Genomic DNA, 16,994 nt, shown 5'->3' on the forward strand with positions numbered 1-16,994 from the left:
TTTGTAAACAAGAAAAAAGAACACATAACAAACATCTTTATATTAAATTAAAGAAAAGAAAGATTAAACCCAATTCAGAGTGGCTATCACCCAAGCCTCTGACTGACGAGGCTCCTTTGATCCTTTGTTTTGCTACTTTCCTGATGGCTTTCCAAGGTGGCCGACCAAGGGCTCTTTGATAGGCTTAATTGTTAAAATCCTTACGCAGGGATGATGAAGGGGAAAGATAGCTAAGAGAGTTGAGAGAATGATGAATGAGTGAGAGCTGATGGGATGAGGGATGATTGAAAAAGTGAGAAATGAGCGCTTATTTATAGGTGAGGCAAGGGAGCTAGTTTGCTAAAAATAGGAGTGTCCATCCTTTGAAATTTCCTCCAAGAGTGGCCGAGCATGAATTGAGGAAAGGTGGCTGATTTTTCCTTGATTTTTGGTCAATTTGAGTGCCACAACAACTCAGGACTAAGACTCGGTGATCAGCAAATCTTCGGGAAAATCTCTGATTTCTTTAACTCTTCAAGGACTTTGTATAATTAAACCAAAAAATGGTTTATGACATCCATGTGCAGCAAAAAATTGGGTTGACTTGGTCCTCAATTTGGACGGTTTTGTAATTAGAAAAACTCTCAGACCTGTCCAAAAATAATAGATAGTTTAGAGGACCAAATAATATTATTTAACCACTTTTATTAATTAATTTACTTAATTAATTAAAACCCAATTTTCTTAATGAAATATTAAAAATTAATTATTAAATATAATTTTATATTTTATTATTTAATTTAATCATGTATGGCCCACTTTATAGCTTAAAAATATAATATTCTCAAATTAATATAAAATAAGTCATTTTATGCATGAAAACTATATAATAAAGTATAAAATCACATTTTAATAATTTCTATGTCCTAATTTCATATTTTCGCAGATTTCATTAATTTATTAAACAATTACTTGGTTTTAACAAAAAAAATAAGTAAAAAGGTGATGAATTATATAGGAAAAATCCTATATATTTTTCAGTTTACACACCTCCAAACTTAAATCATTGCTCGTCCTGAGTAATGTTCATGCACAACACAAGGTCTTGCTAAGGCAAATTTTGCTAAGAGTGTAAGTAGCATCAATCTTTGTCTCATAATCATGCATCAGTAAATTCATGCTCATAAACCTTCTTTATTAACAAGTAACTCATATACAAACATTTTGAAAATTTTATTCTAAGTAACTCATATACTTCCTCTCCACTAATGTAGGTGACATAATCATCAAATCAATAGGTCTTTTATAAGGTTGTAATGGGGCTCCGTTAAAGGTGGGGATTTTAAGAGATGGGACATTTTGGTTTCAAAATCTTAACCTTTAACTTGTCTTGGATTTCTCGAAATTCAACCTTTTTCTTCAAGTGAACCTGTGGAACTCCCCCAAACTTATTTTGAACTCATACCCATACATTTTCTTTTTGGAGACTGAGCAAATTTTTCTTCACTTTTTCTTTGTCTTTGTTGTTGTTATTGTTGTTTTTTATAAGCATGAGCACATACATCTTTGTGAAAATTTCCTCAAATGTTGATTTCCAAGACAAATTTAGTTAAGATAGGTGCACAAAATTAGGATAATTTTAAAAAGATGATACTAGCTTATAATGTAGGTTTATTACAATAAACAGGCCTTTAAGTTCAAAATTATAGTTTCAAGGGTCTAATATCATAAGGTGGGCTTGAAAAGGCTCAAACGATCTAAAGAAAAATGGTGCCTATATTATTTTAGATTTTTATGTCCTATAGGATTTCGCCTCAAGAAAGTTACTAAGTCAATTCTAAAGATATAAATCTTCATGCATGTCTAATCTCAAGACAAACTAAGTTTTCATGGCAAACATTACCTAAGACTAAGATCATAAAAGCATTCAATTTTTCATGATAACATACTATCACTCAGATAAAATCATCATTCATGCTTGCATACAAGCTACCTTATTAAATAGAATTTCACTAAACATTCATTTATTAAGACATACTTATGAAAGAATGATTTGAAACCTACTTGAAAATTTTAAAAATTTGAGCAATTTTTTGCCTTATCCCCTCTTTAAAAAGAAGCAATGTCCTCATTACAAGAACAAAGTAATGAATGAAAACTGAACACTAGGTAGGGTTGTAAAGAAAGAGAGGAAAGTCATTAAGACTGTTTAAATACCAAGTCTTTCCTAATAACCCAATCCTAGACATGTTTATTCCCATTGCCATATCTCTTTTTCTTTCTAAAGAAGTATTTATTCATGCTTGCTATGTTTTATTTTGCAAAACTTAAATCCTAATTACTAAAGAAATAAATTCCTAAAGACCTAAAAACAATTAAATAAATAACAAGACAAGAATCCTCCCTTTTATTTTTCTAACTTATTCCCCTTGTCGTCTTTAGCTCCATCTTCGCTTGTATCGTCAGTCTTTTCCATCTATGTTTCAAAGATAGCATCTAGGAACTCAGGAACAAAAGTAATAGAGATATTCTTAAAATTATTTCGAATTGAATCATCTCTAATTTTTGCATATTTCTAGTATGTTTGTTGCTGATTGTGCATGAACTTGCACATATCCATTGAAATTGACAATTCTGATTTCCTTGAAGTACTTGCAGAAGTCGGCATGGGAGTTGTATATTCAGGTTCAACACTTAGCTTGATTGGTTCTTCTTCTAGCTCAACCCTAGGTTCAGGGTTTTCAGCTCCTTCAGCTGGTTGAGGACTATTTGGTTCATTATCAGATTCTTCTTATTCAAAGGTCTCAGAATCGAGTCGACTTCATTTCTTTTATTTGTTGACTCTTCGGTTTTTGGCTCAGTTGGTTCCTCTTGCTCACCTTGGTTCAACTCATGCACTCTTTCTACCAACCTTTCAAGATCATGACTTCTAATACACCCTTAAACATACTGCCCCTTCAGATTTGCTTGTGTTTTAACACGGACCCTTAAGCAAAGTGAAGTGATTAATGATGGGAAATAAGTACTTCTTGCCTTCTTTTTAGCACAATCATGAATCTCCTTGAGGATAATTTTCCCAACATTAATGGATTTTTCTGTCAAGATTGCATATAACAAAATAAAACCATACCTTTGCTACTAGTTTTAATTATTCTCTTCGACAAGAATGGCTCCCATGCTTTCTTATAATCCATTGGGATCTCAGATTTGTCACAACATCAAGCACTTGTTGAAGAAAATCCCAATTGATATTGCTCATCATAGGGTAGTACTCATCTTCTTCAACATTAGGTAAATTAAACAAATCATTGATGGACTTAGAAGTAAGAGGTACCTTTTTCTTTCAAACAATGACTTCAGTAGCATCTTGCGTAGTCAAACTAGTATAGAATTCTTGAACTAGTTCATCAGCGGGAAGTGAATGAGCATCAAAAATTCATTCCCATTTGAGAGCATTGATTATCTTTCTAATTGGCACAGGAACAACCATTACATCATTGCTCTTCAGGTTAAAACCTTTTTCCGGCATCATAGGTTGATGATTGAAAATTGAATCAAATCGCTCTTTCACTTCTTCATCAACCACAATTGGGTTTTCAGGAGTAGTCTTTGACGATTTAGTTCTTTTGCGAGACTTGGTATTTTCCCAAAAATTCAACAGAGTTTCTGCACAAGATAGAAAAGATAAATCAACAAAGTTGGTATAACTTGCTATGGCAAAAATCTTACGACAGCAAGGATGATGCGGCGACGATCTCTTTGCGGCAGCAATAAGGAGTTTTGGGAAAAAGAAAGAAAAGGACTAGGGTTTCTCTTGGGATTTAAGGTTGACGGCATAAAGAAGAAATTTAAAGATTTTCAGGGTGGAAGTAAATTGCTTTGAGGGACATGAAAATTAGTAGAATGAAGAAGGGTTTATATAGGGAAAAATTAGGGCAATATGTAGCAAAAATTTAGCTACATTAAAGTTACTTGGATGACAAGTAATGGGTGTGACGACAAGGCCTAATTTTTTTTCCTCTTTTTGCTATCTTGGGCCTTGAACTCAGACTGTATCTTAAAAAAATGATTAGTACTTGGGCCAAATTTGACCCCCTTTATTAACATAAAAATTTAAAATTTAAACTGAGCAAAATGAAACTTAAAAATTTTAATTAGAAAATTTCTTCTTAACAAATTACATTAAATTAATTCCCAAGAAAGATTGGAGGGGTCACAGCGGTCCCGCTTAAGTTCCAATCTCCTTAGACAGAATTAATTAAATGTAATAAATTAAGGAAATAAGTTCTAATTAATTATTTATTTACACAATGAGTTCATGAAAAATTAAGGGTCTGTTAAGATGAGCGAGGATTCAATTCGCTCAACTTCACCATCCGAGTAGTGTTTGAGACGTTGACCATTAACTTTAAACGTGCCTCCGTAATTGTCGTATAATTCAATAGTCCATAAGGATAAACTTGGTAGATGGTATAAGATCCTTTCCATCGGGATTTCAGCTTTCCAGGAAATAACTTCAGCCTTGAATTAATCAACAACATTTTTTGACCTTCTTTAAACTCGCGAGGTTGTAAATGTGTATCATGCCATCTCTTTGATCATTCTTTGCACATTTTGGCATTCTCATAGGAAAACAACCTCAACTCTTCCAACTCATCCAGTTGTAACATCCTTCTCTCACCAGCTTGCTTAAGATCAAAGTTCAACTGCTTCAAAGCCCAGTGAGCTTTATTCTCTAACTCTAATGGCAAATGACATACCTTTCCAAAGACTCACCGATAAGGAGTCATTCCTACCGGAGTCTTAAATGCTGTTCGATAGGCCCATAATGCATCATCGAGCCTTCGAGACCAATCTTTTCTGCTAGGGCGAACTAACTTTTCAAGGATACCTTTGATTTTGCGATTCACTCTTTCAACTTGCCTATTAGACTGGGGGTGATAGGCAGTTACAATCTTGTGCTTCACATCATATTTATCAAGCAACCTTTTAAGCCATTTGTTCACAAAGTGAGAACCTTCATCACTAATAATAGCTCTTGGTGTCCTAAATCGTGTAAACACATGCTTATGTAGGAATCACATGACTACCTTAGGATCTAACATCTAATTCGAAAAATGGTCATTCTGAGTGGCTTTGTTCAACTTTCTGTAATCAATACCAATTCTCCAACCGGTAATAGTTCTCGTTGGAGTTAACTCGTTACGCTCATTTTCAACAATCGTGATTCCACCTTTCTTCGACACACACTACACCGGACTTATCCACGAACTATCTGAAATACGATAAATGATTCCCGTATCTAACCATTTGATCACTTCTTTTCTCACAACTTCTTTCATAATAGGATTGAGCCTCATTTGCCCATCAATTCGAGCTCTTTCACCTTCTTCTAAACTAATTTTATGCATGCAAAAAGAAGGGCTTATACCTCGAATGTCAGCTATGGTCCAACCAATTGCTTTCTTAAATCTCTTTAAAACAACAATCAGTTGTTCCTCTTGATATTTCATTAGTTCTGTTGAAATAATCACAGGAAACGTAGAACAGTCACTTAAATAAACATATTTCAAATGGGAATGAAGTACCTTTAGTTTGAGTTTAGGTGGTTCTTCAATTAACAACTTGGGTTGCACAAATTCTCTGACTTCTAACTCCAACAGTTCAAACCATGTGGATTGAATAAAATTTCTCGGATTGGCTTCCATCAAAGCCATGTTTTCTTCATCTTCTTCATCCTCTAAAGGGTCAAACTCTAAGGTTTTCTCCAATGGATCTTCTTCAAAATTACTTTCCATAGAAACCAAGGTTTCTATCTCTTCCATAACTGAACACTCCTTTGTCGGATCGAGAAATTTCATTGCTTTAAGAATGTGAAAAGTTACTTGGTCATCTTGAACTCACATGGTGAGTTTGCCTTTCTGTACATCAATTAACGTTCTCCCCGTGGCTAGGAAAGGTCTCCCGAGGATGATTGGCACTTTCTTATCTGCTTCAAAATAAAAAATAATGAAATTAGTAGGAAAAATAAATTTATCGACTCTTACCAAAACATCTTCGATCTTTCCTTCGGGATATGCTAACGATCGATCCGCTAGCTGAAGCGTCACAGTTTTAGGTCTTACTTCACCTATCCCTAACATCCTAAAAATAGACTTAGGCATCTAGTTGATACTCTCTCCTAAGTCACAGAAAGCTTTACCACAGTAAGATTCACCAATGTTACAAGGTATAGTAAAGCTTCTTGGGTCTTTCAATTTCGGTGGTAGTTTGTTCTGCAGGAACGCATTGCAGTCCTTTGTCAAGGCAACAGTCTTATACTCACTCAGTCGTTTCTTCTTGGATAGTATATCCTTCATAAACTTCACATAATTACACATTTGTTCTAAAGTCTCCACTAACGAAATATTGATGTGTAACTACTTCAGAACATCCAAAAACTTCTTGAATTGCACATCTTGTTTCTTCTTGTGTTGCTGCAATATTTGCGGATATGGATGTGATGGAACTTTTAGTTGAACTGTACAACTTTTCTGAGTAGGTAAATTTGCATCTAAAGAAGATGTCAAAATATCTGAATTCACTAAGTCAGGGTTTACCTTGTCAAACTTTGCAGATTCTGATTCCTTTGGTGTAGGAACTTCAACATCTGGTTGACTTCCTCCTTTTCAACATGCTCATCTTTGACATCAATCAATCGGGGTTCCAGAGTCTTACCACTTTGCAATGCCACTACCTTGATATGTTCTTTACCCAAATTCCTTGGGTTCTCAATATAGCTTGGCAAGTTTCCTTGTGGTCTATTATGAATCTCTGTAGCCAACTGACCCATTTGGTTTTCCAAATTTTTCAGTGTTGCTGCTTGGCTTTGGATCAAAGCATCATTCTTTGCCATGTACACTTTCAACAAGTTCTCCAAACTGTTTGATGCCTCAACTTTAGGTGGTTTTGGAGCTTGCTGATTAAACCCTTCAGATTGGTTGGGTCTTTGCTGTAATAAGTTATTGTTTGGTCCATTTCCTTGGTTGCTCCAAGAAAAGTTAGGATGATTACGCCATGAAGGATTGTAGAAGTTATACTGGAGTCCTTGTCCACTCCTATTTTGATATTGGTTCTCCACATAGTACACTGACTTGGGATTTGATGGACAATTGTCAAAAGAATGACCTTCCCCACAGTACTCACAAGAAACTACTTCAAACGGACTTGGTGGCTGAGCTACAAAATTATTAGTACTATTAGCGGTTAACTGTTTTAACATAGAGGAAATAGACGATACCTGAGCTGATAACGAAGTGAGGGCATCAACTTCATGAACTCCGACCACACGTCTTCCTGAAGCTGTTTGATTTGCTGGCCATTGATAGTTATTACTCGTGATCCTCTCGATGATCTCATAAGCCTCATTATAAGACTTAGACAAAATTGCACCATTCACGAAAGCATCTACCATCAATCTTGTATTTGCTTTGGGACCATTATAGAATGTCTCCAACTAGATACAATGAGGAATCCCACGATGAGGACACTTACGAAGTAACTCCTTGAATCGCTCCCAAGCCTCATATAAAGACTCGTCATCCAACTGTTGGAAAGTTGTGTCTCGTTCCTTAACTTAGCGTTTTGCTAGGTGGGAAATACTTAACCAAAAATCTCTCTGCTAATTCTTGCCATGTAGGTATGAAACTTGGTGTCAATGAATTGAGCCATGCTCGTTCTCGATCTCGCAATGAGTACGGAAACAAATTCAACCTCAGTGCATCTTAAGTCACACCGGCTATCTTGAATGAATCACTCACCTCCATAAACAATCGAAGGTGGAGATGTGGATCTTCCGTGGGCATACCACTAAATTGGCTCACCGTTTGTAGCATTTGAAACATCACTGGTTTCAATTCAAACTGGGTTGCGTCAATATTTGGCCTTCTAATTCCTGGGTTTAACCCACTGAAAGGTGGCACAACATATTGTCTGATGCATCGATCCCTATCATCGGCAATGAGGATAGGATTTCGTACATAATCGGATTCATTACCTTGGTCTTGATTCTAATTTCCAAGGTCCAACTCGACTTGTTTTTGAGCTATTTGTTCACGTCTTCTTTGTCTGAAAGTTCGCACAATTTCAGGGTCTACAGGTAGTAAATCGATAATTCGATCTATGCTCATAAACACCTAAAAAGAAAATCACAAAAAATAGAAAGAATAAGTTAGTAATTTTAGAAATAAATTAAATTAGAAATAAATAATTTCACGAAAAAAGACTATGGCAATAGTTGATAATCCCCGGCAACGATGCCAAAAACTTGTAACGTTGGGGTTTGTGCAAGTGTACACAGTCGTTATCAAGTAATAAGTAAGTATCGGGTTATCGTCTCCACAGGGATTGTATTTGTGCTAAGTCACTTAATTTGTAAAATTATATTAGTAATTTGATAAATAAAAACACAATATAGATGAAAAGTGGTGATTATAGTATATTAAATTAAATGCAATGATCCCTAATGCAAATTATCCTAAATATGCAAACTATATGAATGAAATAGATTTTAGTAAAATCAAACACAATTTGCAAAAATTATAACATAAATAAACTAGGACAATTACTTTAATTAAACTCAATTTATTATCAACATGCTTAATAACATTCGGAAAAACATTTCATGGCAGCTCGATCTTTTATGAGTTTGGAAACCACATTAGGTCCTTTCGAAATCCTTTACTTAGTAAATACGCATTTTACTGATCCTTATTTACTAAGGGTTTCTTAGCATTCGTGTGAGGTAACAAGGACGTGTTAGGTTTGAAACAATTTAATCACACAAACCTAAAAACTATGCAGATAACAGATCTTGGTTAGAATTGTTATGCAACCTACAATTTAATCAGGTTAGGATCTAAATTGAGCATGCACATTTCAATTATGCATCCATTAGCCGTCTTCTGGTTAGGATCGCTCAGCTAATTTAGGTGCATTTCAATCATGTATGAACGAAATATAGACTTGATTTTAATTGAAAACATGATCGATTGAGGCACAAACATTATAAGCATAAATCAAATAAATATTACTTAATCAAAATAATAATCCTAACTTAAATAAAATTAAGCTATCATTGTTGTAAACAAGAAAAAAGAACACATAGCAAACATCTTTATATTAAATTAAAGAAAAGAAAGATTAAACCCAATTCAGAGTGGCTGTCACCCAAGACTCTGACTGACGAGGCTCCTTTGTTCCTTTGCTTTGCTCCTTTGTTGATGGCTCTCCAAGGTGGCTGACCAAGGGCTCTTTAAGAGGCTTAATTGCTAAAATCCTTATGCAAGGATGATTGGGGGGAAAGATAGCTAAGAGAGTTGAGAAAATGATGAATGGGTGAGAGATTATGAGATGAGGGATGATTGAAAAAGTGAGAGATGATAGGATGAGGGATGATTGAAAAAGTGAGAAATGAGCTTTTATTTATAGGTGAGGCAAGGGAGCTAGTTTGCTAAAAATAGGAGTATCCATCCTTTGAAACTTCCTCCAAGAGTGGCCGAGCATGAATTGAGGAAAGGTGGCTGATTTTTTCTTGATTTTTGGTCAATTTGAGTGCCACAACAACTCAGGACTAAGACTCGGTAATCAGCAAATCTTCAGGAAAATCTTCAATTTCTTTAACTCTTCAAGGACTTTGTATAATTAATCCAAAAAATGGTTTATGACATCCATGTGCAGCCAAAAATTGGGTTGACTTGGTCCCCAATTTGGACGGTTTTGCAATTAGAAAAACTCTCAGACCTATCCAAAAATAGTAGATAGTTTAGAGGACCAAATAATATAATTTAACCACTTTAATTAATCAATTTACTTAATTAATTAAAACCCAATTTTATTAATTAAATAGTAAAAATTAATTATTAAATATAACTTTATATTTTATTGTTTAACTTTATAGCTTAAAAATATAATATGCTCAAATTAATATAAAATAAGCCATTTTATGCATGAAAACTATATAATAAAGTATAAAATAACATTTTAATATTTTTATGTCCTAATTTCATTTTTTGCATACTTCATTAATTTATTAAACAATTACTTGGTGTTAACAACAAATTTAAGTAAAATGTGATGAATTATATAGGAAAAATCCTATATATTTTTAGTTTACAATTATCAACTCAAATGTGCAAATTCATAAGATACTATTTTTATATATATTTTACTAATGTTAATACATAGCAAATTCCATTCATACACATCCATTTCATATGTGAATTTCCAATACAAATTTCCTTCCATATTACTTACCATTTCAAATCGATACTCCATTTTATCATTTACTTCCCCTATTAACACGACTCAGACCTGGATGAATACATGGATCCAACCAACAGACCAGTTTGGCACCTAGTGCCTTATCGGATGAATCCAAAGAAAATAATTGCGCCTAGTGCTATAAATAAATTTGACACCTAGTGTTTCATCGGTTAAACCGAAAAAAATTGACACCTAGTGCCTCATCGACTCGTGGTCAAAGTAACCCTAAACGCTTCCTATCCTATGGCATGCCAATTATACCCGACCCTACCTGAACAATTAATAGGGTAATAATGTTTCCAATTCAATTTGTGATCTCATTTCATATCAAATCCAATATTACATTCATTATATAAAATTCTTAAAATTATGCAATTTAACACCTTGTAGTTCATAATCATTGAATCATCTCATTCCAATTCAATTTCACATCTCAATAATAACATTTCAAAGGACCAACTTAAGTTATACATGTATGCTTACCAATTAATGCAATGTATAAAAGTAAAATTTTAAATAGTTTGGATTATAGAAACACAAACCGTAAACTCTGAGTTATTCATCGATGGCCATGTCTTTTCCCTTCTTTTATGAGGAATCTTGGTCGACGTTAGCTACGGAATAAAACAAACAACACATTCCATCAATACACAACCAACTCCAAATTCAATTGTTAAATTATGCAACTTTTGTATTTTATTGAATTTAATCCCTAAAACTGGGACTAGCTTAACTTTCACATTTAACCCCAAATTTATATACCAATGTTACTCTAGGCAAAATTTAACTCTCTATTTCTCAATTCTACCCTTAAATTTGGAAATGTTCACAATTTAGTCCCTAATGCTCAAAATCAACAATTAACTTCATAATTTAATCCTTCTCCACTTGCAACCTAAAAATCTATCAAAATAACATCTCAAACATTAATTATTCACTAATGATAAGACTTACAATCTCTAAGCATACTAAAAATTATAACATGGGTCAGATAGTTCTAAGTATTGGGATTCCGAAACATAAAAATTACAAGAAAAGAGACTAAATTGACTAACCAATTGAAACTTGAATGCTTACAACCCCTTAAGGTTGTTTGTTGTTTCTTCTCCCCCCATGCATGAACAAAAATGGGAAAAGAATGAGTTTTCATTCTTTTAATCCCACTAACCAAATTCTTTATTATTATAATTATAACTTAAGTTTTATAATATATTTAACATATAATATAACTTAACTTGTCACTATCATGACTATATATATATATATAAGGGTTTATTTATTATTTAGTCCTACATATTCAACTCTAATTATAATTTCTTTAATAATTAAACTTTTGATCTTTTTATGAATTAATCCCTGAGCTCTAATTAAACATTATTTTGTCGAAATTACTTAACTGAAATTCAATTCACTTCATAAGTAACGCCGTAAATATTTAATAAAAATATTTACGAGTCTGATTTATGAAAATGGGGTCTCAAAACAAGATTTTCCAACACCACTGACTTTTGGGTCGTTACAACCAAAACAACTCCTTAGTCAATTTTTTCGTACAATTGTTTGTGTTTTTCATCCTTGGAAACAAGCACAACCACTTTCTCGATGATAAATCCTTTTCTAACAACTTCATTCAAATCAAAGAAAAGAAGGAGAGTTTGAGAGTTATCTCTGGGAGATCAAGAGAAAAATACCTATTTAAGAAAGAGGTTTTGAATCCTTATTCGCTAAACGATGATACTCGAGAAAGAGTTCGTTACCATAGATGGGAAAATTTCTGTAAACTCCCAATTGAATCTGCTAGCATCCCAATTATTCAAGAATTCTATGTGATGAGTCGTGAACTAACTAAAAATTTGACTAAGGTAAGTGCACCTATCAATTAATAGTATAGCTATGATGAGCAAAAATATCTTTCTAACGAAGACTGAAAGTACTAGTAATTACCACATTTCTATTATTCAACCAATAAATTCGAGTGATCAATTAAAAACTAAAATTAACAAAACTAATTAACTACGAATACGACAAAGAAAAAATCAGTAAAATAATCGAGTAATAACCAACAAGTAGAACAATACCCAGGAAAGAATTCACCTAGATTTTTTCTGTCATTATCAATCTAAATTATGCAAATTCTTTATTTAGTATCTTGATCTATAAAAACCCCTAAATTATGCTAATAACTCATTCAAGAGTAAGAGCAACTGACTATAGGTTGATTAATTGAAATTTCTTTCTAATTAAAACCCCTATTATCGCATTAACTCGATATATGGATTCCCCTATTAGATTTTATTCTAATTCGGTAGATTTATGTCATCCTATTTCTATGATTGCATGTAACTCCACTCAATTACGCAAGATCTACTCTTAAATAGGGTCTATTCCTTCTTTGATTTAAGCACATCAAACATGGATCAATAATATAGAAATATCAAACCAAGAATTAAGCACACATAACTAAGAACAAAATCTAAGTATTTAATGAGTAAAATAAACATCAAACGACAAAATCCATCATAGGGTTCATCTCCCTAGGTATTTAGAAAATTAGTTCGTGCTTAAAAATAAAAGCATCCAAAACATAGTGTAACCGAAAGAACCAAAAACAACTCATGATAATCTCTTAAGAAATCAACTGCGAATCTTCAATCTTGATGAAAATCGGCTTCAATGGTGTTTTTCGGGTTGTTTTCTTCAATAGTCTATGATGATCCACTCTTATATTCTTCTTTTTTTTCATATATACGTCTTAGAATACCGAAAAACCTAAAAACACGATTTCTTGTAGTTTAGGGTGCAAATTTGTGAAATCGACACGACTTATCACATGGTAGTGTGGCTGGGCCATATGGCTCCTCTAATTTTTGGTTTTCACTCATTTTTTCGTTCCTTTTGCTCCCAAATTCTCTCCTAAGTATAAAAACAAGAATTTAAAAGTTTAGGAGTATAAAATTCATCATTAACATTGAATAATCACCAAAAAACGCATTAAGAATGAGATTAAAACATGTTACTTTTATCACTTATCAAATATCCCTACACTTAAGCGTTTTCTTGTCCTCAAGCAAAATCCTCAACCCATATTCAAGTTAACTTCCCTTAATTTATTTTTCTCACCGATAATGTCTTAGGATAATTTATAGAAAATCATGCATTAAAAATTCAACTAAAATGTAACTAAAGAATACAAGCATTCTAAGTAGAAATTTTTAAGACATAAGAACAAAGACGTCTCCCTTATCTCAAAAATTACCTAAAATTCAAACTCAACAATAATGAACACCCTCACTAAGGATCACTCAAAGCACTTAAAGTATTTAAGGTTCAAGTAATACGCACTCAACAATCGAACAAGAAATGTTATTACTAAATGTTTGCTGGAAAATCAAATCTGCACCACTATAGAATGAGATGACACAACAATCAAGAGGTCTTTACAAGGTTGTAACGAGGCTTAGGTTAAGGGTATGATAAATGTTAGAAAAGTTTGTTACAATTGAGAGTCGAGTTGATAAGTTACCAAACTAGAAAAAAATCAATTGCTGAATTAAAGGAATTTACATCAACAAGAAATAAACAATGAAACCGAGCTTTTCAACAGAATATGAATCTAATGATTCAAGCTCAATAAATTTTTTTCATTTTTTTGAGAGTCAAGTAAAATTTAGCAATGTAGATAATGAAACATAGTCAGACAACTAACCAAATCAAATCTCCAAAAAAAAGGAGTCAACCTAGATGTGGGTTACAGGTTAATATTAACGAGTTACAAAATGGGTTAGGATCAACAAAATATACTAAGGGTTAATTTAATAGGTAAGTTGTTTAAAGATTAAGTGGGTTAAACCCTAAGTGCCTCTATCATCTCAGTATATCAAATCAATAATGTGGTCTCGACATGTATAACTGAAACAAGTTTTAGAATTAAAAAATCCAAGTTGACATACTCACAATCAAAAATAAAATGAGCACGAAATAATAAATATGCTTTATAGGTTCAAAAGCTTACAAAAAAATTTATGGTTTTGCTGTCAAACTTGCAAATTTAAAATTTCAAAATAAGTTTTCAGTTATAGGTGACAATCTAAAACAGTAATTTTTGAAAAACAACTTATCATGCTTGACTCTCTCATGTCTTAAAGTATAAATCGAACAATGCACAAAAACCCACAATTTATTCCAAAACAGAATCAATAAAAACTCTAAATTGAAAAAAATTAGCTTCAATGATAGGTGTGAGAAAATTACTTAAACATAAACAATAATTTAGAGACTTCATCACATAAGCATATACACATCCTCCCCACACTTAAGATGCACATTTCCCTCAATATACAAACAAAAAAAAGCAAAATATCATAAGGGAGGGAGAGAACTGAAGCTACCTTGAATTTAGATGAATTTATCGAAATAGTGAAATCTGGAATTGTAAGCGATTTGAAATGAAGTACATGTTTCCGAGCAATCTAATAAGAATATAGACAAAAATAAATAAGATAAAGAGATAACAAAATAGAAAAAACAAAAAAAAAATAACACTGCATAATAAAATAGAATAAAACATATAAGTTTGAAAGATAAAATAAAACAACTAACAAATAAAATAAAAGAACAATTGAAAATAAAAATAACAAAAACCAGAAAATTGAAGAAAATCAGTGACTGGGATCGCAAGGTGCATGATCGGGTGGGGAAATACAAAAATACTAGTAAATTTGTTGTAGATATGCCTCAATGCTTTAGATCCATGTTGATTGCTGCTGTTGAAGGTGATCGATCTAGTTGAGTGTGACTGACTATGCAGTAGTAGAGTGACTCGGCGATGGAAAGGGTCAAGCTGGGTTCACAGAGTGAGGGGGATCATCATCCGGGATCTCCTCGTGGTCTTCCTGAGGATCCAAATGGAAAAGTGTAAATCGGAGGGGACCCTCTCAATGCTGGCACTGGATTATCCTCATATGACTCATAATAGATAATCCTTGCGGGACCATCTGCCTGACTAAGGTGAACAAAAATATTTACTCTAGGGTGTCGAGGAGTTCAAAGTACTTCACCAGTTGAGTCATGTAAGGACCCATACAAATAGGGCCCTTCCTACTCCGATTAGACTGGTAGTGACAACAAAGAGCCTCGAAATAAGAGACATCAATAGGGTGGTGTGCCTCTATACTCCGAAAGAAATAAGTGTCAGACATACCAACAACACCTGTGCTCTCCCTCTGACCGGTCAATGTGTGCGCCAAAATTGCATGAATATAACGTAAGGCATGAGGTAGATAAGTCACCTTAGACTGGCTCGGGTTGTGCTGTGTCACAGTCTCGATGATATTATAAGAATAGAGTGGAGCTGGTTTATAGATGTGCTTGATTAGGTAGGGAACTCTTGGGTACTCATAAAATCCTCAGAATAAAGTCCAAGGGTAGCTCTAAAGCCTAAGACGCTCAAATAACGTGTCGTACCCCAGAGTCTAAAAGAGATAGTGTGTGGCTCATCCCACTGTGACATAGCCTACTGTAGAAAGAATGTCGAATAGAACTCTAGTGTGAGTTCTGTATATGTAGGTTGCACGATAGTGAAAAACCAGTCCCATGGAACTATATCGACCAGAGCCCGAACTCTGCTAGCTAAATGGACCAACTACAAGGCCTTCCAGTCGATGCAATGACTCAAACCCAAGGGTTGCTTCTTTAAGTGCTGATACTGGTGCTCATGTGGACCCGGAGGTGATGTCCACGAAACCAACTAAAAATTTGACAAATGCAAGTGCACCAATCAATTAATAGTATAGCTACGGTAAGCAAAGATACCACTCCCACGAGGACTAAAAGTACTAGTAATTACCATCTTTCTATTATTTAACCGACAAATTGGAAGATTGAGTAAAACTAAAATTAACTAAAATTATTAACTAAAGAACACGACAAAGAACAAATCAGGAAAATAAACGATTAACAATGAAAAAGCAAGACAATACCCAAGAAAGCATCTACCTAGACTTTATCTGTCATTATCAATCTATATTACACAATTTCTTCACTTAGCACCTCGATTCGTAGAAATCCCTAAATTATGCTAATATCTCTTTCGAGAGTAAGAGCAACTGACTCTAGATTGATTAATTAAAATTTCTTTCTAATTAAAACCCCTATTATCATATTAACTCGATTTGTAGACCCCGTATTAGATTTAACTCTAATATGGTAGATTTATGTCGTTCTATTTCTAAGATTGCATGCAACTCCACTCAATTATGCTAGATCTACTCTTAAACATGGACTTTTCCTCCTTTGATTCGAGCATATCAAACATGGATAAATAATCTGAAAATATTAAACCAAGAATTAAACACACAAAATTGAGAACAAGATTCAAGTATTTATTGCGTAAAAATAGAAATAAAAAGATATAATTCATCATAGGGTTCATCTCCCCTAAGTATTTAGAAAATTAGTTAATAATCACAAATAAAAACATCTCAAAGACAGTATATCCATAAGAAACAAAGAAATTCATAATAAACTTCAAAGACATCAAAAGAAGATCTTCAATCTTGGTGGAAATTTGCTTCAGAGTCATCTTCAATAGTTTTTTTCGAGTTGTGTTCTTGAATATTCTCTGGCGACTTTCTTCTCTCTTCTTATCTTTGTCATATATAGGTTTTAGAATGCCCGAAAAACCAAAAAATTGTGTTTTCCTGTGTGTTTGGAGT

General features: G+C 33.4%; 1 non-coding gene across 1 annotated transcript; it reads left to right on the forward strand.

Moving 5' to 3' along the window:
* The first annotated feature begins 7,490 nt into the window (after positions 1-7,490).
* On the forward strand, positions 7,491-7,596 carry LOC128042056 (small nucleolar RNA R71). Its single transcript, XR_008197264.1, has one exon. It is a non-coding gene; the product is annotated as a small nucleolar RNA R71 (small nucleolar RNA).
* Positions 7,597-16,994: the final 9,398 nt, after the last annotated feature.

Source organism: Gossypium raimondii, chromosome 6, assembly GCF_025698545.1.
Source record: "Gossypium raimondii isolate GPD5lz chromosome 6, ASM2569854v1, whole genome shotgun sequence".
Lineage (NCBI taxonomy): Eukaryota > Viridiplantae > Streptophyta > Magnoliopsida > Malvales > Malvaceae > Gossypium > Gossypium raimondii.